The 22,092-nt window shown below is 41.1% G+C and overlaps 1 protein-coding gene across 1 annotated transcript in view; it reads left to right on the plus strand.

Annotated features, from left to right (window-relative positions):
• Positions 1 to 22,092, plus strand: part of CNTN1 (contactin 1) — a 161,269-nt gene that overhangs the window by 23,930 nt on the left and 115,247 nt on the right. The window contains exon 2 of the mRNA XM_028746414.2: positions 5,152 to 5,266. The gene's annotated coding sequence lies outside the window, so the exon portion shown is untranslated. The remainder of the gene's footprint in view (positions 1 to 5,151; positions 5,267 to 22,092) is intronic.

The following is a 22,092-nucleotide window of genomic DNA, read 5'->3' on the forward strand; positions in this document are numbered from 1 at the left end:
CAGAAATAAAAAAACTGGAGATGCAAGTCAATATCTGTAGCCTGGACCGATAACTGGATGCTCAGAGGCAGCCGTTCATGCATTTCTGAAGTGACAGCATAGATTATTGGTGGAAATAAGTTTTCACACAAAACCAGTCCCTATCAGAATGCCTAAGGGCTCATTCAGACTTCCTTTTGTGCCATTTCTCTTTCTAGACATAGGTCCATGCTTAAAAGCTCTGTGTCTAAGGGTTGGGTTTTGTTTTGGTTTGGTTTTGCTTCCTCTGCAAAAATGCACTCTTTACTGCTGAAAACAACTCCATGGAAAATCCAAGTTGCTGTATGTTCAGCGTTAAAGAGTGGGTTTTTCTGGTGAAAGCAGCACGGCAAGAACAAAACAACAAAAAGCACTTGGAGATGGAGAAAACACAGGGCAGAAGTGTGGGTGAGGCCTAAGCAGATTCCTATGTTTTTAATACTATGCTGTGAATAATACTACAGTATGCTACTTTGTTGTTGTTGTTTGTTTATGTCCCTCCTTTTCACCTGATGGGATTCAAGGCAGCTTACAGTTAAAAACAAGAATATCTAAAAACACATAATAATAATAATAATAATAATAATAATAATAATAATAATAATAAATAAATAAGAAAGAACCAATTTAAAACAGTTATACAAAACATTAATCACATGTCATAACATGCTTAATATGGAGCAGCAGAAACATTGTAAATCACAGGCCAAGAATTCTCCCATTACGCCAGGGCAATCTAGTTTGTCAGTCCTGTGGGTGTTGGTGTTTTTTTATTATTAATCTCACAAGGCATGGTGAATATGGGTACCCAGATGCTTAGAAAATCAAGGTAATTTTAATCTGTTTAAGCATTTTAACTTTTGTGTGTTTTAAAGTAGGATTGTGATTCCCCCCCCCTTGATTTCACTGCTCATCTTTTGTAAACTACTTTGAGATTTTGTTTTGTTTGTTTTTACAGTCAAGCAGTGTATAAATTTTATGAAATAAACAAATAAAATGAGTAATGTTTGGCCCAACTAGATGTAGTTTGGCACAAAGTGTTCTATTTTGTCGTTTAGAACTTAGTTTTTTAACAAAGCTTTAGATGTCATATAGAATCCATTCCCTTTTTGTTTGTTTGTTTAGTTCTTAGATGAATGCCAGTATATACAAAAAAGAGAGAGGTTCATTTACATTTTATACAAGAGTCCATGGTATTTTCAACTTTTAAGAGCTTCTGAGTATGATGAATGACTTCCAATCAATGCACTTCCATTGTGGCTGATTTTTTATTTTTGTAAAGCAAATAATTTACTTAACAGATACTGATTTGGTTCCAGTGTGGCAACCCCATTAAAATGATTAAATACTAAACAATGCTAATATAGAGTCACAAGCAGGGGTATCTAAAACATTTACTTTTCACCTGTGTCTTATCTAGTAATTATGGTCATTCCTGAGAAAATTATGGACGCCATCAGAAGGTCAGCGGTTCGAATCCCAGCAACGGGGTGAGCTCCCATTGTTCGGTCCCAGCTTCTGCCAACCTAGCAGTTCAGAAGCACGTCAAAGTGCAAGTAGATAAATAGGAACCATTCCAGCGGGAAGGTAAACGTCAAAGTGCAAGTAGATAAATAGGAACCGCTGCAGCAGGAAGGTAAACAGCATTTCCGTGCGCTTCTCTGGTTCGCCAGAAGTGGCTTAGTCATGCTGGCCACATGACCTGGAAGCTGTCAAACGTCGGCTCCCTCGGCCAATAAAGCGAGATGAGCGCCGCAACCCCAGAGTCGGTCACGACTGGACCTAATGGTCAGGGGTCCCTTTACCTTTAAGTCCAATTGACAGCAATGTGGCTGAAGCATCTAAATATGAAGTCTGGTTGTTGATTTCAATGTCAATTAGGTTCACCTAAGTTTGTCTGGATTGCACCCTAAGACTGCAGTTCTAAACATACTAGAAAGTAAGCTCCATTTAACACAGAACTTAATACCTGTAAATACCTTGTATTCTAAATAGTGCTACAGGAGAACAGTATATTGTGTTTTGTGCAGAAAATTACTTTTCACTGATAATATAGCTTCCATGATACAACTTGTTGGAAAGGATCCAGCATATCTTATTCTTCTTACTCAACCAAATATGATGATGAAATTTTATACATGTGCATTACAATTTAAATGGTCATATTCAACTTTCATTGATAACTCTGTTTTCAGCTGAGAACAAAGAAGCCACTATATCCAATTTAGTCATGTGTCTGTAAATGATGAGCTTCTGGTGCCAATGACTGTCTTGTTTTTGTGTTCGTTCATCCATGCTCTAGTATGCTTTAGCTTGTCCTGAATTTACTCAACTAATTGAGAGGTACTCAACTAATTGATAGTTTGTTCTCTACCTCGACCATTTTCAGTAGCTTAAAAACAGGAGGATCTTCAAAGGAATGCTTACTTTTCTTGTTTTCAAAAGAACTTTAAATATTTAAGCATTCATGGTGTTCATTGTCTTGTATTACTCCAATAATGATGCTGGGCTGTTACTACAGCTATTAGGCAATAGTACACAGCATCACCCTTTGACCTTGAGCTCAATCTACATTGCTAGGCTTTTGTTTTCATTCTACCAAGATGCCTTCCAAATGATGGTCATGTGTAAGAAAACATGATGAGAAAGATAAGTTGTAGGTGAGCGAATGCCAGTTACAATTCTCCATTTGGCTCTCTGCCCCAACTTCCTTTCCCTTGGCTCTTGATTTTCTCATTCTGTACTCTATCACTTCTGTCTCTTTCCATCCTTGCCTCCCTTTGTCCTTCTCTGTCACTCGGTTATATTTCCAGAAATAAGCTTTGTTGGTTGTTGAGCCTTTCTGGTGTTCACATCCAGCCTTTGAATAACTGTTTCTAAGACTTTTAAGAATACCACTATTTGCCTTTCTTCAGTGGCGATGAACAGCGGTACCTCGGTTTAAGAACTTAATTCGTTCTAGAGGTCCGTTCTTAACCTGAAACTGTTCTTAACCTGAGGTACCACTTTAGCTAATGGGGCCTCACACTGCCGCTGCGCGATTTCTGTTCTCATCCTGAAGCAAAGTTCTTAACCCGAGGTACTATTTCTGGGTTAGCAGAGTCTGTAACCCGAGGTACCACTGTATTGGCAGGTCTAAGATATGTGTGGAGATGGGAATTGCATCTGCTGGCTTCAGAAAGAAACTTGATTCTCCATAAAGAAGTTGATTTTCCATGCAATTCCTAAGTGGGAAGGTGTATGTGTATTGGTGTCTCAGAGGCAACAGGTTGACCAAATGTAAGCTGTTACCTTACCTCCCACTTTTCCAGCAGTACTCCCCACCCCACTTCATTCAGGAAGAAGAGTTTAGCATAGCAAACACACTGACTTAGAGAGGTATTGGCCATGATCTTGGAACAGGCATGCACAACTTGAGACCCATCAAAACAAATGTGGCTTAGTAGCTACATTTTATGGCAAGGGCTGCTCAGTAAGGTGCAAGAAGGCATTGACCAGCTCTTCTGACCGGTGTTTGTCGCATGCTACACTATTTCTGTTCTGCTGCCATTACGCTTCTGAAAAAGACAATGTTGTTCATTTTGCTGTCCACTGAAGTGGAATTTTACTAGATTTATTAATTATGTCATCACCACACACCTTTCCTTTCTATGCAAAGGAAATGCAACACTTATGGCGGTGCAGGGAAACCACCATCAATTATGCATGGTTTGAGGACTGAAAACAACTGTGAATACCAATCATAATTGGTCATATTGATTTTCGTTCCAGACATGGGGCGAATAAGCAACCACAGGCAATTTCTGTTTCTGTTTCCATCAGAATTGCCCAACATCCCTATGTCTGAGGGCCGCATTCATACTTGGCCCATCTGCCTGTGGGCTACATTGCAGTGCTGGGTATGGTCATCCCATACATGCACATACAGATCAGTAGGGGAGGGTGTTATTGCAACATCTCCACACATCATATGGTCAATCTGATTACTTGGGGGGGGGGTGTTATTTGCAGCCCTATCAGCACACTGGACTTCAGCTACTCCAGTGCTGAATGTGTGTTTGCTATTGGTGGGATCTGGATAGGTCAGAAAAATGTTCAGGCTGATAAACTGGGAGTTAGGTTCCTCAGTTTTATGGCCTGCCAGTTGATTGACAAATCATGCTCTGCCACTTGACAGCAGAACCCTGTGGCTGACAATCTGCAGTCAGCCTGGTGGCCCACAAGTTAATCTGACTTTCGTACATAGTGATACAGTGGTACCTCGGGTTAAGTACTTAATTTGTTCCGGAGGTCCGTTCTTAACCTGAAACTGTTCTTAACCTGAAGCACCACTTTAGCTAATGGGGCCTCCTGCTGCTGCCACACCGCCGGAGCACGATTTCTGTTCTCACCCTGAAGCAAAGTTCTTAACCCAAGGTACTATTTCTGGGTTAGCGGAGTCTGTAACCTGAAGCGTATGTAACCTGAAGCATATGTAACCCGAGGTACCACTGTACTTGCATTTCACTCACTAATTGACCTTTACTTCATTTATATACATTTATATACAATGATTTGTTTAAGTTGTGAACGCAGCCTATGATACATGTTCCCTATTTGAATAATGGCTCAGTTGGTAGAGCATCAGACTCTTAATCTCAGGGTTGTGGGTTTGAGTCCCATGTTAGGTGAAAGATTCCTGCATTGCAGGGAGTTGGACTAGATGATCCTCGTGGTCCTTTCCAACTCTAGAGTCTATTATCTATTATACTGTATATCTTTTCTACTCCAGTTGTGTGTTTAAAACCTGGTGTGCAAGTCATTTTGGAAATCTTACTTTATCTCCCTCTTAAAGCAAACCACTTTAGGTATTGGTTAGAGATAAGCTCTTATTAAAGATTAAACCTCATCTGATAGTTTTGGGACATGATGATCCAATGAGAATGTTGAGCCTGCTTCCAATAATGCTGCTGTATTTATACAAGCATATTTGGTTAAGTGGTGGCTTGGCATGAGTTCATTTCTACTGTCTTACAAAGTTCTGGTGCTTATAAATAGACAGACAATGCATAATTATAGTACTACAGGGGCTTCTGTATGTGAGAAGAAATGCAGTCATTTGCTAGGGATAATAATTGCTTTCATTTTCAACAGCGTTCCTCACTGTTATTTAGGAAGAAGCGATCGGCACAAGGATTGGAGAGCACCAAGAAATTGCACTTCTTCGTTTGTAATTTTGAGCAGCTGAAGTCTTATCCATTCACTTTCAGTAAGTTCCATTTGTGTGATTTTTATTATATTATTCCAACTTTCTTTTGAAAAGATTCTGTATATAATACACAGCGTCTTTTTATGAATATCGGGAAATAATACGTTACAAAATTAATTTTCCTGGAAAGCATAACCTTATTTCATAGAAAATTACAGTGTGCAAATTATCTTATCTTCATCTTATTTAGCTTTGAATGCTACATTGAATGTCTAAATCAAATTAGTTGTGATAACTATAATTATTGGACACGTGTGTATTTCTTTGTGAATAGCAACAAGAGGAGCCTTTTAAAAATATATCTAAGTAGACTTTTAAAAAGTAAGTGCTGGCTCACACTTGCAGGTTATCCCAGCCACAGATAGGTCTGCCATAAGCATGTGGATATGCTGCCAGGCTATGTTCAGCTGCATTGTGAGACAGCATTGTTGACGTTAAGTGGCAACTTGACACAGGAAATAAATATCTGGTTGCTGAGATTTCCTTAGTCGCAGACATGCTGGAGAAATTTGTAAAGGGTTCATCCTGGCTGGAGTTCCCCAAGGGGGAACACCAGTAGACACAGGCTTAAAGAGAAAAATTAGGCCTTTGTTAATACCAACGTACCTAGGGGTCAAAACAACCCATTGGAGCTGCTCTAGTACAAGTAGTTTTAGCTTCTGGAGCTGGCTTGCCAAACGGGTCTTACCTCCTCACCGCACACCCCCAAAAGCAAAACAGACAACTTTTAAGCTCTCTGCCCTGCTTACCAGGTTCTAGGAGGCTCTCGTGAGATCTTGCAGGAGTTTCCGAGTTCTTGCAAGAGCTTCTCACAGTCCATAAGCAAGATAGAGAGCTTAAAAGCTCTTTCCACGACAGGGAAACCCTGTGTAAAAAGAGCTTTTAAGCTCACTGCCTTCTCTGTGTTTAATTTGTGAGATTTCAATTAGACGGCCGTCAAGCGCATAAAGTTGAAACTGCATAAGTTAAGTGTGTAAGTTGTGAGTTGTCTGTAACAGAGGCTTAATTTGCAGTGTTGCAGTATTTTTTATAATATGTTGTCCATTACTAACTGATTCATAAATCCATAACAAAATATAAGCACATCTTAGATCCATTATTGGTATATACCTGTGGGATCACAGCATCTCTTTCAATGCCCCACAGGGTTAATCATGCCATAATTCTACAAAAGCACAGAACCACCACCACCCAAGAATCTGATATCAAGGACATGTATCTCCTCTCTCAGACACTCCATTGCCTCACTCTTCTGATATCTCCGGCATCACACTTTCATTCTATTTTCCTCCTCCCAGTCTCCTATTTTCCTCCTTTTTCTTACTTGCCCTCTCAGTTGATTTGCTTTCTTTTGGCAGCTCTGATGCCAAAGTGGGCCTTGAGAAGCACGTGAAGCTCAAAGAGGGACTGGGAGAGATAGTTGTTGTTGTTGTTCCTATTTTCTCTTTGCCTCTGTGTGCCTTTCAGTGGAGGAAAAAGGAACCACCTTTGCCATCTCAAGGCAAAGGGATCTTTTAGTGGGGGGAGTGGGGCTGAGGCATTGTGGGCACCAGGAGAAGTCCTCAAGGGTGCACAACACCCACAGGCACCACAATGGAGGCCCCTGCTCTTGAATATGCATTAGGGGTGGTCAAGAAGTTCTTAGCTTTTAGGGCAAAGTAGATGTTGTGCTGGTCTGCCCTCACCACATACCAAAAGCCAGGGGTAGGTGTACAATTTGAAGGAGTGCACAATTCTCCTTATGCCCAGCACTTGGCTGTCTGTAGTACCTTTCATTTGTGCCCATTCTTTGAACTGCACTCTTTGTTTTGTATGTGATTGGTGGAAACTTGCATTTTAAAGAAAGATATTGGTCCAAAGTAGAACGGAGATGAGCTTGGAGTTGGGCTGAAAACTTTTAAGCCCCCATCCAGTCAATATTTAAAGCATTTCAACTATTAATGTTGTCTGATATTGATTTATTTTACACTGTTGGCAGACGAGGAGGTATGTGATGTGATGTCCTTCCAGCTGGCACACTTTACATTGAATTTTCAGTCCTGTATGTTCCTGTACGCACTCCAGGGTGATTGATTTGGGAGTTTGTTGCAGACATCTCCTGGAGTGATCTGTACAGTATCTTGTACTCTCTTGGTGCAAAATACAATGATAACAGTAATAGGAAATAATGCACCAACAGTCCTTGTCCCCACCCCCAAGAAAAATACTAAGGAAATTGAAAGAATAAATGACATTTAATCATGGGGGCAGGGTTTGACTTCAGCCAGAGAGAAGGGGGCTATTACAACCATGTTTCATCTCCAAGGCTCCTGTTTCATTTCCTTGCTTGTTCACTGACTAGTGTGATGCTTCGCCTTTCTATGTCAACCTTGTTTCTTTTCTCCCTTGACTTTATCATGCATAAGGACTTATTCATGAAAATACTTCTCTTGAGCTCAAGGGTGCTAGCCAACAGGAGAATCTTACCACACACTTCTGCTCATCCCTACATCTTTTTCTTATCTCCAGTTCCTGAACCCTACTCTGGAGTACGGAGGCTTTGGCAACATCAGGATGCTGCCTTAAATCACTACACGAAACCTTCCCAATTTTTGCTTATGTCTTTGTACTAATATTCAGGGAAATGTGTGTGTTTAACTGAAAGCATCCCTCGATTGCTGTTCAGATGTCATTGGAAAAAACTTTAAAAACTGTTCCCTTATATCCTTGTTAGTGACAATGTCTGCATTTTCTCTGCTTTAAGAGGATAATTAGGTGACAGTGGAATTAATCTATCAGTTCTTGAGAGAAGAGCATGTCACTGAGATAAAATTGAGAACTAATTATTTTACTTCCTGCTTTAAGGATTCACTGCCTTTTATATCTGATTCATGATCTGAACAAAAATGATATTTTTAAGGGGGGTTTGCAAATACTTTTTGAAAACAAAGGTATGTACCATGTAGAAGATTTTTATATTCTGACCCAATCCACATTAGGTATTTCAAATAGCAATACAATGGGCAGTGTGTGAATTTGGGGTTGGTAGAATTCAGACTAAAATATATACAGTGGTACCTCGGGTTAAGAACTTAATTCATTCTGGAGGTCCGTACTTGAAACTGTTCTTAACCTGAGGTACCACTTTAGCTAATGGGGCCTCCCACTGCTTCCGTGCCGCTGCTGCACGATTTCTGTTCTCATCCTGAAGCAAAGTTCTTAACCCGAGGTACTATTTCTGGGTTAGCAGAGTCTGTAACCTGAAGTGTCTGTAACCCGAGGTACCTCTGTATTTTATTTGAACAACTGAATTCATAGTGGTAGTAACATCACTACACTATCTCTTCCTCCCGATGACTATACCTGTTTTGTCTTTGCTTTTTAATCATTCATTCTTCATACCCTGTACAACCAGAGTGCAATTATGTGTTATATTAATGTCTTTCCAGTCATGGAGGTGCAGTGAGGGGGAAAGATTCAACAAGTTTTGTATGATATGCAGGTGCTGAAGCCACTTCTTTTGTGGCAGAGGGTGGATAGGAGGCTGCAATTCCTGTTTACTATAATATTCTTGTTCTAGCATTCACCTTAGCAAAAATGCAGTGCTAGAGGTTTTTTTAAAAAAAACTAGGACATTTTCTAATTGTTTCAGAAATTGATAGTATTGTTCAGTGAGGCTTCCAGATAAATGTGAATATGTTTGCAGCCTAGATATTATAACTCTTAAGTATGAAGTGTAAAAAAGAAAGAAAGGCATCTTTCATGGAATATTGATATGATGCAGTCCAAGGCCAAGACTGGGCATTTAACCAATTGCTGAGACAGTTGTCTTGTCCAAATAAAACTTGATGACTCCAAGGGATGCTAAGCATCTTGTTAAACTGGCTGCAGTGCCATGTTATTGGTTCCCCTTTAAACAATAAATTTCAGATTTTCTTGATTTAGCAACTGTAAATGTTTCTGTACTATATGGAGGACCTTGGTCTAATCCATTAGAACAGTTATAACAAATGAAGAAGAAGAGTTTGGATTTGATAAACCCGCTTTATCACTACCCGAAGGAGTCTCAAAGCAGCTAACATTCTCCTTTCCCTTCCTCCCTCACAACAAACACTCTGTGAGGTGGGTAGGGCTGAGAGACTTCAGAGAAGTGTGACTAGCCCAAGGTCACCCAGCAGCTGCATGTGGAGGAGCGGAGTCGCTAACCCGGTTCACCAGATTACGAGTCTACCACTCTTAACCACTACACCACATTGGCTCACAGTCTTCTATCTCCCTGCTAAGTCAAAGCAGCAGAGAATTCTTAAGTTATTTGACGTCCAATGCCCGAGTCTTTTCCTTTAGTTGACCCATAGCTTCTCCCAGCAATTGCCAGTAACTCTCCTTTCTTTACCAGTGCTTAGCATTTATATTCTCTCTACTCAGCACACACAAAACACCCCAGCCATTTCAGTTTGGATTGAATTGTGTCACCACATCCCACCGATCAAAATCAGGACTCTCATTTTTTGGTTCCGAGCTCTTGCATGAGACCAAAAATTGAGTGTTTTTTGGTTTGGCACTCTGGCACATGCCTGCTGGACCAAAAAAGGGGACACTCTGGGATCCAATCAGAATCTAGGATGGCTTCTGTAAATCTAGGATGTTCTGCTTAAATCGGGACGGTTGAGCAGTACGCCACATTAGTTTGTGCTATGGTCCAATAGGATGAAGCAAGATGTCTACCGATTGAGTAATTTGAATTTACCTGCTTCTGTTGCTGGTCTGGCAGATTGAAAGCATGACAGTTTAGCTGTCACTCAGGCCTGTTGCTGGCCCACCGCTGATAAACCATCTCCACAACTCTCAGCAGATACTCATAGCCATTTGGAGGCACTATATTCAGTTATGTATAAAACCCTTTAAACATTTCAAAATTTACCTCTTAAAAAAATGACAAATAACATTACAGTAATACTATAAAAAATTCCTTTTTTTTTGAAAGTTAGTTTTATTTGTTTGTTTGGAACAGTGTTTCCCAAACTTGTGTCTCCAGCTGTTTTTGGACTACAGTTCCCATCATCCCTGACCACTGGTCCCGCTAGCTATGGATAGTGGGAGTTGTAGTCCAAAAACAGCTGGAGACACAAGTTTGGGAAACACTCATTTAGAGCATTTGTTCCTCCATTGTTCAGCAAAAAAGGCCCCCTGAGTGGCTTACATAAAATAAATTAAGCAAAGACAGAAATGAAAAGACATGGCAATAAGGGGAAAGAGGCAGGGGGAGAGAAGAAAAAATAAAACTCAGTTACTTGTTCTTAAACACTTGTTTTTATAATGACCAACTGGGACAGTTCAAATATAGGAGGTTAGACTAGGAATAGGCAGTATAAGACTTATGAGCCTATTGGGTCTGCTAACTTTTCCTTTGCTTGTGTAGGAATGACTTTTCTGTGGGCTAAATAGTGCAGTGGGTTTTTAGGAGCAATATGGGCTAGATATGTGCTGTGTTTTGTTGCTCGCTCCTCATCTAATCCATGCTATTCTAACATTTTAAAATGCCAGGTAATAGTTAACATATGAATAACAAAGGGTTAACATTAGGAAGCCGGGACTGAAAACTATGTTTGTATAGTCGACAAATGTGGTTTTCGATGTGTCCTTGAAATATTTATCATGCTTTATTGACAACCTATTATTTTCCTGTCAGGTGCTTCAACATTTTAAGTACTTTTTGAGATCCTCTGGCAGGGTTGTCACAGAGGAAACAGTCTTCTTCTTTTTTCAGTTCACTTTTGGAACACATTAGACATTGTTTTAAATTTGCTTCCCTTCAATAACTTGTCAAATGACTGCTTCATACAGCAATTACAAGTAAACTACAAGGTTCTTTGGAAGGAAGGGCAATTGTAGCATCAGCAGACTTTGTAGGGTTTCCTATGAGAATGGGAAGAAAATAATTTCTGAGTTTGTGTGCAAAATGCTTTAGGAGTTCACTCCTTCTTTTTTAACCCAGTTTTTTTCCCCACAGGCCAGAGTTACATCTCACAATAAGGCCAGAGTTACATCTCACAATAATAAATGGCAACATCTAGATTTCCCCAGTAACAGCCCGTCACTGCTTAAAGGATGGCCAAACCATTTGCCTAGTAACAGTGAGGTGTCTTGTCAGCCCCGCCCGCAACCTGTGCTCTCCATGAGGGAGAACACACTTTGTCAGTATACTTTATGCGCATTTTCTCTGAAATTCTTACAATAAATTTATTCTTGTAAATCAACCAGGATATATTATCCCTCGTATTAAGGGGGGAACTGATTCATAAGTGTCAGGGGCTCAGGGACTGAGCCACAGGAGAAGGAGGAGATGGAGAGCGAAGGGGAACAATCGGAGGGGAGCGCAGGAGGGTGTGACAGTGAACAGGGAGATTCCCTGAGTCTCTCCAGTGAATCAGAAGATTCCCAGAAGGAGGCCCCCAGGGTCAGGGCAAGGGGGGCCAGTGGGGAGTCGCCAAGCGGCAGCTGGAAATCAGGGGTAGCTTCCCCACCAGAGCGCAGCGGGGGGGGGGGGGAGAATCCCACAGATTAGAACAAAAGCCTCCTCCTGCAGGAGGAGGGAGTGAGGCAGGACTGAACACGCCTCTGTCAGAGAGTGGAGGGGCGGAGGAGAGAGCAGGGCCGTCCAGCCTCCCGGAAGGAGAAAGCAGTGAAGGGAGCAGTGTAGCCGTTAGGAGGAAAGTGGGCGGCTGCGCGCGCGCGCCAAGTTCAAAGGTAGAGGCGCGAGGGACAGCAGAAAATCTGGATTGGGAGCCAGGTCCCAAAGCCCGCCAGAGACAGGGGGAGGAGTCAGAAGAATCCGCCTCCGAAGAGTCCAGGAGGGTTGGGATCCCAGAGGGCAGGAGGACCCGGAGGCGTAAGGAACAGAGGGAGGAAAGGAAGAGGTGGAGCAAAGCTCGGGTATTGAACTGGTGTAAAGGAGGGGCGGATTCAGACGGGACTTCGCCGGTCTAAGGACTCAGACGTAGCGCTGCGCGCCACGGATGTCAAACCAACAATGAACCACAATAAAGACTTTTGTTTATAAAGAGCAACTGGCGTTGGTCCTTTGTGAGCTGGGACCTGAGGCAGCCGCTGACAATAAGAGTTACCGCCTAATAAATTTATGCTGATGTAGACTTTGAACCACAGATCTCCTGACTCACTACGCCACTTTTTATTATTGAAAAACGTGTGAATGAAACAAAACTTACAACTCTTCGTTAAAAAATGTATGTTTTTGAAATGGTAATGGTAGGATTCTATATGAAGATATGCTGATGGGGGTTGGAGAGAACAAATGAAATAGAGATGAATGAACTTCCTTCCACTCATATTGTATCTATACTACTAATTGTAAACCTCATCCATGAATGATAAACATTTGTTTTATTGATAATTGTAAGTTGGCTCATAATGCTTTGGCAATGCACATTCTTAGAATGCTGCTTTTAGAACAGTACTGTGAAGGCAGACAGACTACTTTAACTTTTCAAAATCTGTCATGCAATATTAATTGTTGCATTGAAAGGGATGCAAGTTTCTTTAAAACCATTGTTGTGTTTGGCCAGACTTTAAAACTTGTTTGTTGGCTTGTTTAGAAAGGAATGTTTTATCCACCCACCCAATTTGGTCGTAGGAAGCCACTAAAACATTTGATTTTTGTAAATATCACTATGGGCCTTTGCATGAAGCTTGCCCTACCCTACATGACTTTGCCAGGGCCCCATGAGAATTGATTAGATTGCTGGATTGAAGATGGGGCTGGGCCAATGCTCAATAAATTATAGTGCCATTTTTAAGAAAGTGAGTTGATTTCAAATTATCAGGAAGGATGGATAGTTTCTCAGACCAAGTAAGTTGTTAAAACAATCAAGATCTGAGCATGAATCTAATAACAGCTTATGGCATTGCTAGTCTGGTCTGATACGTGCTAATGTGCAGGGGCAAAAGCAGGGCATCAACACAAAATATTAACATAACCAAATAAGCAACAGCTATACCATAACAGAGGGACACGGGTGGCGCTGTGGGTAAAAGCCTCAGCACCTAGGGCTTGCCGATCGAAAGGTCGGCGGTTCGAATCCCCACGGCGGGGTGCGCTCCTGTTGTTCGGTCCCAGCGCCTGCCAACCTAGCAGTTCGAAAGCACCCCCGGGTGCAAGTAGATAAATAGGGACCGCTTACTAGCGGGAAGGTAAATGGCGTTCCGTGTGCGGCTCTGGCTCGCCAGATGCAGCTTGTCACGCTGGCCACGTGACCCGGAAGTGTCTCCGGACAGCGCTGGCCCCCAGCCTCTTGAGTGAGATGGGCGCACAACCCTAGAGTCTGTCAAGACTGGCCCGTACGGGCAGGGGTACCTTTACCTTTATACCATAACAGTGATGATGTCAAAGTACGCTTTCCCAACCTGCGTAGAATATTAAGCTCCTACAGATGCCTCCAAATTCCTGTAATTATATAGGCTGCCAATGTGGGATTATGCTTTATGAAAAAGTATGACATGACAACTTTATCTGTCTTTAAGATGGCACAAGACTGCTTTATTGTAAGGGAGGCAGTTGGTTTGGTTTTTACTGATTCAGCCTAAAGACCCACCACACCATTTGGGATTGATAATTCGAGTGAATTTTGGGAAGTGTCTTCTATTGCAAGGTTGCAGGCTATTCTGCTTGTTATTTATATCCATTACTAGGTGGCAATTTTGTTCAGTGCTCTTCAACACCTCCACTTCAAGGGTCTGTGAGAATGAAAACTATCATTTTTAAAATTGAATTCGTTTCTTCAGTGTCCAAACAGTCCCTTGCCATGATTTTCCAGATTTCTGTGTTAAGCACCATCAAAGACACTCTACTTCCAATACTGACATTATCAATGCTGCCCAGATAATTCAGGGTGTTGACTGACCTATAAACACTGTAAGTAAACATTTCATTTCCAACACAGAGATTTTCACTATGTATCAAAATGTGGTAAAGCAAACCTGAATCAGGAATTGCCCTTTCAATAGCAAAATGTTTGTGACAAAAAAGAGGAGAACCAGTGATGACAATTAGAGGAATTTGGGTCAGAATCTCAAATACCAAAAAAGATCAAGAATTTATTGTTGTGAGTTTGAGGTTTAGCCTGCATGATTCCTGAGTCCCTGGGGTCCTGGATCCAGCAAGGGTTAAAATCTAATCGAGGAATCCATTGTTGAATTAGCCAAGCAAGGGTCTTTATTACCACCTAAGTATTGTTATTTGTATAACAAAGTATTTTAGCTCAGGCTGGTAGTGAGGAAGACAAAAGCCAGAGATGTGTGTGAGCTGGGTGAAATCTCTGGAATCTCTTTCTGCTCAGGGACCGGGGTGGTGTACAACAGTATTAATATTTGTTTTGGTATTTTGGATCCAGATTTCTAGTTTAACTGTATTTGGGCATCACCACTTCTCCATATCTTTACCACAGCCATTTTACCATGAAAAATTTCAATTCCTAGTTTGTAGTTACAGTACTATTTAAATTCTTGGAGGGTTTTTTTAATCCACATTTGCAAACCTAGGCTAGTTTTAATCATTCCAATTACAAAGCCATAATTGAAATAGATTTGCATTCCCCCTTCCCTTTGCTCCAGCTAAAAGTAAATAATTAGGGCATGACTGACTCCTTTTTTAGTTTACCTTTTTGTTAAAGCGGATAAAGGTTATTTTCATGTGCAGTCGTTGCTGGCTGATCACTCTGTTCCGTGTCAGAGGAAGGCTTGAATAATCTCTTTGAAGGCAGCATTGAGGCAGAGAATTAGCATTCTTTCCAGCTGTACTCCACTGCACACAGGTTGGTTACTCGTTTGCCATTGCAGAGTTTTCATTAGATCAGTTGAAAAGATGCACGTCCCCCCCTTGGAATACAAAATTAGATGCGAAGAAAAGAAAACAGAGCCAACAAATAAGTGTGGGATAATATGTATCAATTAACCATGAAAACATCTATATTGTAAATTTTCAAAATGTGCATGCTGCTTTGTTTGCGAAAGCATTTTATAAATACAGGGGCTGCCCTGAACAAAGATTGGCTTGTAAAGTTAAATTGCTATTTGGCTTATAAAAGGCACAGTAATTAAGAGAGTGTTAGAACTAAAAGGCATAGGTAAATTACTTAAACCCTGCACACTTCATTCTGTTGTAGAGGTATCTGATAATTGTATTTTGATTTAAAATAATAATAACACTGTGTGCATGTGGCAGAAGATCTTCAGATAACAATATAAGTTTCTGGATGTGATCTACCTTGGGTGGATTCCTTCCCCCACCCCCCCACCCCAAGCTCTCACTTCCAGTCTCAGCTGCCCCACAATATAGAGCAGGCATAGGCAAACTCAGCCCTCCATATGTTTTCGGACTACACCTCCCATCATCCCTAGCTAACAGGACCAGTGGTCAGGGATGATGGGAGTTGTCATCCCAAAACATCTGGAGGGCCGAGTTTGCCTATGCCTGATATAGAGGCACCTTCTGGTATGTGCCATTTAATGATAGGAGTCTGGGTAAGAAGGGGAAATTGGTAACCTGCTCCCCCTCTCCCATATATGTGTGTGTGTAAATATATATATATGCACAGTATACACAAATACACAACACACAGTCCTCTTGGGATCCCATCTTCCCCCCCAGATTCTAATGCTGTGCTTTTATCTATCTCGTGTGAACTGATCCCTGTTCACTAACTCTATGGGGCTAAGGACCCTACAGCCCCTTCCACCCACATATCAACTGGGTTGGAGCTCAGCTCCCTCAATCTTCAGGGGGCACAGGAGACCTGGGGGGAAGTCACCCCAGGTGGCATGGATCATCGTGGCCTGATGAATGAATGTTGCATTTGGGAGGAGGCCTGGTTGGCCTCTCCCAATGCGACAGTCATCACACATGCAATGCATGATACACGTGACATTACATGCATGCACATTGCACGTGTAACATCTGCCTCCACCCCAATGTCAGGCGCAACTCGGCGCCTCTGCCCCTGGTGTACCTTGTCAGATATCTTATGCTGAACCTGGGAATGATTGTTTGTTTTTCACTGCTTTCCATTGTTCCTGGTTCATCTGTAAGCTGCCATGTTGGAGAAAATAAATATATAATTTTAATAAAATAAATAACAGGAAGCAGACCAACAAGTATGCTTTCTCGGGTCCCTTTTGTTTAGGGGCTGATTTGAGGTCTTGCTGGTTTGCAAAGCTTAGACGAGCCACTGAAGGATTACAGGATGCTCCCTTCAGTAGCTGAGGAGAACCATAAATTCAACACACACAAAAATGGACAGAGACCATTGTAGAGACCTACTGTACTTATCCATCTGGAAAGGCCTGTTGGAGCAATAAGTCTTCATTTGGGAAAGGAAGGAGGCAGGTGGAAGTTTGTTTCCTACGCTAAGGGAAGAAGGAAAGTTTGGAACTCATTTTGAAGGGCATTTTTTAAAGGTCTAGCAACCTATACGTCCATGCCTTACTTTGCCACATATTCTGTCATTTTAAATCTTTGCTGGGGTTATCTCACCAAAGAGTGTGTGTGTTTGTGTTTGCACCAACAACCTGGAGCAATGGTGGCAAGAAAGCAAGTGGAAAATTAGATTACATGTCAACGTCTATAAGTGGTATAATTCAGTATAGCAGTTATGTTTAGGATGTAACATAAACAGAATAACCTCTTTAAAATATCATAATACATTCTGCCACGTTTAGAATACTGTGTTTACTTTCCATGTCTAGGGATGCTGACAGCCATGCCAGAAACATGTATCTTAAATATAGCTATAATATGCTTGGGCATATTATAAGCATTTATAAACATTCATTTTGTCGACAGATGTTTGTGACATGAACAGATTTTTAGCTTTGTGCGACTGTTTCTGTAGCTTTCATTCTGCAGTAGATCAAATTATACTTTTATTACTAGGAAAAGGGAGTTTGAGTATTACTTAAATCACTTACAGAGTTGGACCCAGAACTTTGGCAATAGGCAAGCAGAACTTTGAAGTAAAATCACTGTTAGTTTCACTGTTATAGCAGAAGTGACTGTGCCTGAGACCAACGAGTCAACAAAGATTTTAAACAGGGTTCTCCATAATCTACATAAACTACATAATCTAACCTGCAATATGGATCCCCACTTGACCTGTGAATTTGTTTTCCCCTAACAGCCACTAAATATCTATTTGCTAACATTTGCACACACATTTTCTTGTGTTTGCAGGCAGTTTGAAAGTGGGAAAAAACATGAAGGCTCCCTAGAGCTCTTATGACAGCCAGGGAATTGATTTATCTTGGCTTAATTCTTTAATAGACACTTCCCGTCAAAATATGCTCTCCCACTATCTTCTGGCCTTCAGCAGAAATATATAAGCTGGATCAACCTTACAGAAAATAAAGGTGTCTTTAAGAGGTTTAATTAAATCAAAGTTTACTAATAAGCTTTGCAGAAATGGAGTTCCAAGTCTTCCTTTCTCATGCAAACTAGTTTCTTATTAAGCATTTATCTAGTAGCAAATCCAAAAGGAGATATTTATTTAAATTTCTTCCATTTGATGCAAAATCAAAAGGTAATAAAGATGTGTAGCTTGTTTCCTGCACTGTGGTGTTAATAGCCATTAATATGAATTTTCTCTTCCTGCGCAGTGTGCTTAATCTGAGCCAATTTGGCAATGACTTTCTTTTGATAACTGTGAATATGAACAAGCATTGCTTAGGACTTGCAGCTGATTGAAATGCTATGCAACATCTAAACACATTGATAGGCCTGTTTCATAAACCTAACTGGGGGAAAATGTTTTGTTTCTTGCATACAGGCCAGATATCCAAAGCACATTTGTTAGAGTAAACATCATCCAATTGTGTTCTTGTCTTCAGCAATTCTGTTGAGTTTTCCATAGTAACCAAAACCTTTTCTTTGACCTGGTGATTCCTCCATAGGTTTGTAGTGTCAAAAGCAAATTCAAGTGGCTTGAGTTAACTGTGGGGTTTTTTTTGTTTTTGTTTTTTTTGCTTCTTCTATTTGTGCATTTGCTTGCTTCAACTTTAATAAACCTGAAATAACAATATCTTTTTTAAAAATAAAAAACTCTGTTCTCTGTTAGTAATATAAGTTACAATCTCCACTTTACCTATAAACATGTGTTTAAAAGGCCAGGGGGAAATGAATGCATCTCACACTGGCTAACTACCTTGAGTACAGTAAATTGGTTCATGGGTGCCATTGCAGTGACTAATTTTATAATTCAATAGCCGTAATTAGTTTGAGATCGTATAGGGGGGAAAGGCTGCATTTCCCAATTTAATAGTTCAGGCAAATGCTTCCTGTAAAATCACACTTGCACTCTCATGTGTTCTCATATCTACCCGGTCAGTTTTCCATTTCCTCACACTAGCCAGCCAGAATAGTCAGTGGTGAAGATGGAGCTGTGTCTGAAATGCACAGAAGATGCATAGCCTCCAATTGCCACGAAAATTGCCAGGAGCTTCACGAAAACACTTAAAAGTTTCTCACTTTGCCACGTGAATTCCGGAATTCCCATTGCAAGCCTTTCCTTCCCCTCCTACTCAAAAAACAGTCAAAATTTTCTCTACCTTTTCATCCATTGCTTCTTCCATCTCCTGGCCAGGGAAAGAGAGAAGCAGCAACCTACTTCGCGTTCTTGTTTGCACACTCTTATGAGCTGCTCAGCAACATTGCGCACAATAGGGAGTGTCTGCTCTGCTTCCAAATTTCTTAGGTCCTTGCCCAGTTTATTTGCATTGCTGCCTTATCTTTCATTGCCAGTTTCATTTGGAGACCTGAAGTGCCACTGAGCCACTGCCACCTGTGTATGTGGTGGGCGTTTCCTCTTTGGCGCCTACTTTGAGAGAGATGCAGAGAGATCTGATCCTGGAGCTTGACTTTCTCTATGGCTTAAAATAAGCAAGACTAGATTCCTAGAGAGGAAGGGGATTTGGAGAAATGGGGAAGGGGTCCTCTGGAGCAAACACACTTCCCTCCAAAGCCCCTTCCTTTCTGGCTTCTCATGTGGATGCAGAAAATGCATTGATTTCTCCCATGAGCTGAATCGGTGCTGTCTTCCTATTTTGTGCATTTGGGTGTCCTAGGGCAGGTGGGGATGGGGGGAAGCCGAGGTGTGTGTGTCTGTGCAGCTGATCCATCCAGGATTCACCAAAGCACCAGGATGCTGCAGTTGCTTACACATTCCTAATTTGCTCAAAAGTTTTAAACCAGGCTTCCTCAACCTCGGCCTTCCAGGTGTTTTTGGCCTACAACTCCCATGATCCCTAGCTAGCAGGACCAGTGGTCAGGGATGATGGGAGTTGTAGTCTCAAAACATCTGGAGGGCCGAGGTTGAGGAAGCATGTTTTAAACACTAAAAAAAGGACGTTTTGCACCCCCAAACTCAACAGTTAATATTTCCCTGGACCCCAAAATAAACACTGGGGTGCCCCATATCATACACCTGCACAATCACAGCAATAATGGTTGTTCAGAGTTATCATGCTTCCAAAATACTCATAAATGTATGAGTCTCCAGACACACACATAGTTAGTTGCATTAATTGATATGGGGTTTTCTTTTTTCCTCAGGCTTCCCTAAATACCATACATAAATTCAAAGATTTCTGTGTTTCAAATACTGCGGTTTTGTATGATTCCTCTAATAGCTTTTGTACTTGATCATGGGGAAATGTTCAAGCAGTGATACTGATGTATAATAGAATGTCCCTTTTTTCATCTGAAGAATATTAGAGGGTATATGATATGCTGGAAGACAGATCCCCAATTAGCTACTTCGGGCACTGGTTTTTATGCCCAGTGATCTGATTTAGTATAAGTCAGCTCCCTGTTTTCCCATATTTATATGATTCTGCAGAATACAAAAAAGGGAGAATATGTGTCCTGTCATGGACATTAATTAAACTTACTAGTCCATTATTATAGGTCAGTGAAAACCTGGAAATTGACTGGAGGGTTCCAGATGTAGAAAGTAGAATAGCACTTTTTAAGAGACAGAGAGTCTGATAAGACAGCCCGGCAGTTTTTGAGATGCTCATCGGTACTTATGAAGAAACCCTGAAAAACAAAAACAAAGGACAAGTCTGAGAAAGACTGAATCTGGAAGTACCATCAGCCAGAGGCGTAGTGAGAGTTCAGAGAGGACCTGGGAACTGAGAAATCCTAGTGGTGGTTGGTATTTTTTTCTTCTTCAAAGGAGGGAGTCAGTGCTTGAAAGCTGAAATCACTGATGGCAGATGCTAAGACGGTTTACAAAGAGGGGTGAAAGACTCCTGGAGCAGTTATTTGGGATGAGCAGAGGCCAGTGTGCTAGTGATTGGCAGTTGATTTGAAGAAACAGTGCATTCCTGACCAAAGATAAGAACTATTGTAAAAGACCTGGTAAAGTCTGAAAGGCAACTGTGGGGAAGAGAAGCTGACCAGAGAGAAGAACCATAGAATCATAGATTTTTAGACTGGAAAAGATCCCAAGGGTGTAGTCCAGCTCCCTGCATTACAGAAATCCTGCCCACAGCCATTTCTGGTTGGGCTCCAACCACCACCCTTCTGGTTAACAGCTAGATGCACTGGTCCATTGTGCCACAAGAAAGTAAAGCCTTCAAGTGAATAATTTATTTTGAGTTCACATCCTAATCTCCTGGTCTGCCTTGTCCCGCACCTATACCCAGCAACTAAATGAGAAAGCTATATAAATGTATTATTTATTTGAATCCTAATGGTGGCAGCAGGAAGATAAAAAGGGATTGTGATAGCAGGTACTTTTAATGTATGGTGTTTCTGGCAGGGATCCTGTATATAATATACTGGCAGGAGTAGTGATTTATTTCAGAATGCATAAACCACTCTACATGCAATATTACTCACACAGTGTACAGAAATAAAATATAAAACCTAATAGCAATAACAGTATTAAGAATATAAAAACCAGGAAGAATGAACTACAGAAATATAATAGTCCAATTTGGGAAGACTTGGTAGAAGAGAAAGATTTTCAGCAAGCATCAAAAACATAACAATGCGTGGATTTGCTTCACTTCTATGGGTAGAGAATTCTAGAAAACTCATGTCACAACACTGAAAACACATGTCCAAGTCATAGCATGCTTTACAGCAGGGGTTTGTGGCATCATCAACAGATTTTCATCCTCTGTCCACGTGAATGCTATGTAAGTCATGGTCCAACACTTGCAAAACCTCATCTGATTTAGAGACAGAGATAGAGAAGGAGACCTGAGTGTCATCGGCATATTGATGGCCCCACACACCAAAACTTCAGTTGACTTCCTCCAGTAGCTTCATAGATGTTAAACAACTTGGAGAAACAGAATGGAACCCTATAGGACACCACAGCCCAAAAAGCCATTTGTTGGTGTAGAAATCATCCAACAACACCTTCTGGTACCATTCTCTCAAACAGGAGTGAAATCACCACAACACTGTGTTTCTCACTTGCAACCCTCTGAGCTGCTCCAGGAGGTAACCAGGTTGATGGTATCAAAAGCCATTGAGAGATCAAGAAGTATCAACAGGGACACACTCCCTCCATCCCTGTGAGATAGCTGCAGACAATCTGTTTCTTTCAAGCATATCAAAAGTTAATCAGACACCAGATATTTGCCATCAAGGAGAAAATATGACTTTCAGAACATGTAACAGGACACATTTCAGGCAAATTTCGTATGATGATTTGCTTCTAGGGAGGAAATATTTTATTTTACTTCATTTGCAAACTATTTGAAGTATCAGTTGAAAATATTTTGGTACTTTAATGTCGCAATGTACATTTGCAGGAAACACTTAGCAT

The sequence above is a fragment of the Podarcis muralis genome, chromosome 10, assembly GCF_964188315.1.
Source record: "Podarcis muralis chromosome 10, rPodMur119.hap1.1, whole genome shotgun sequence".
NCBI classification, from domain to species: Eukaryota; Metazoa; Chordata; class Lepidosauria; order Squamata; family Lacertidae; genus Podarcis; species Podarcis muralis.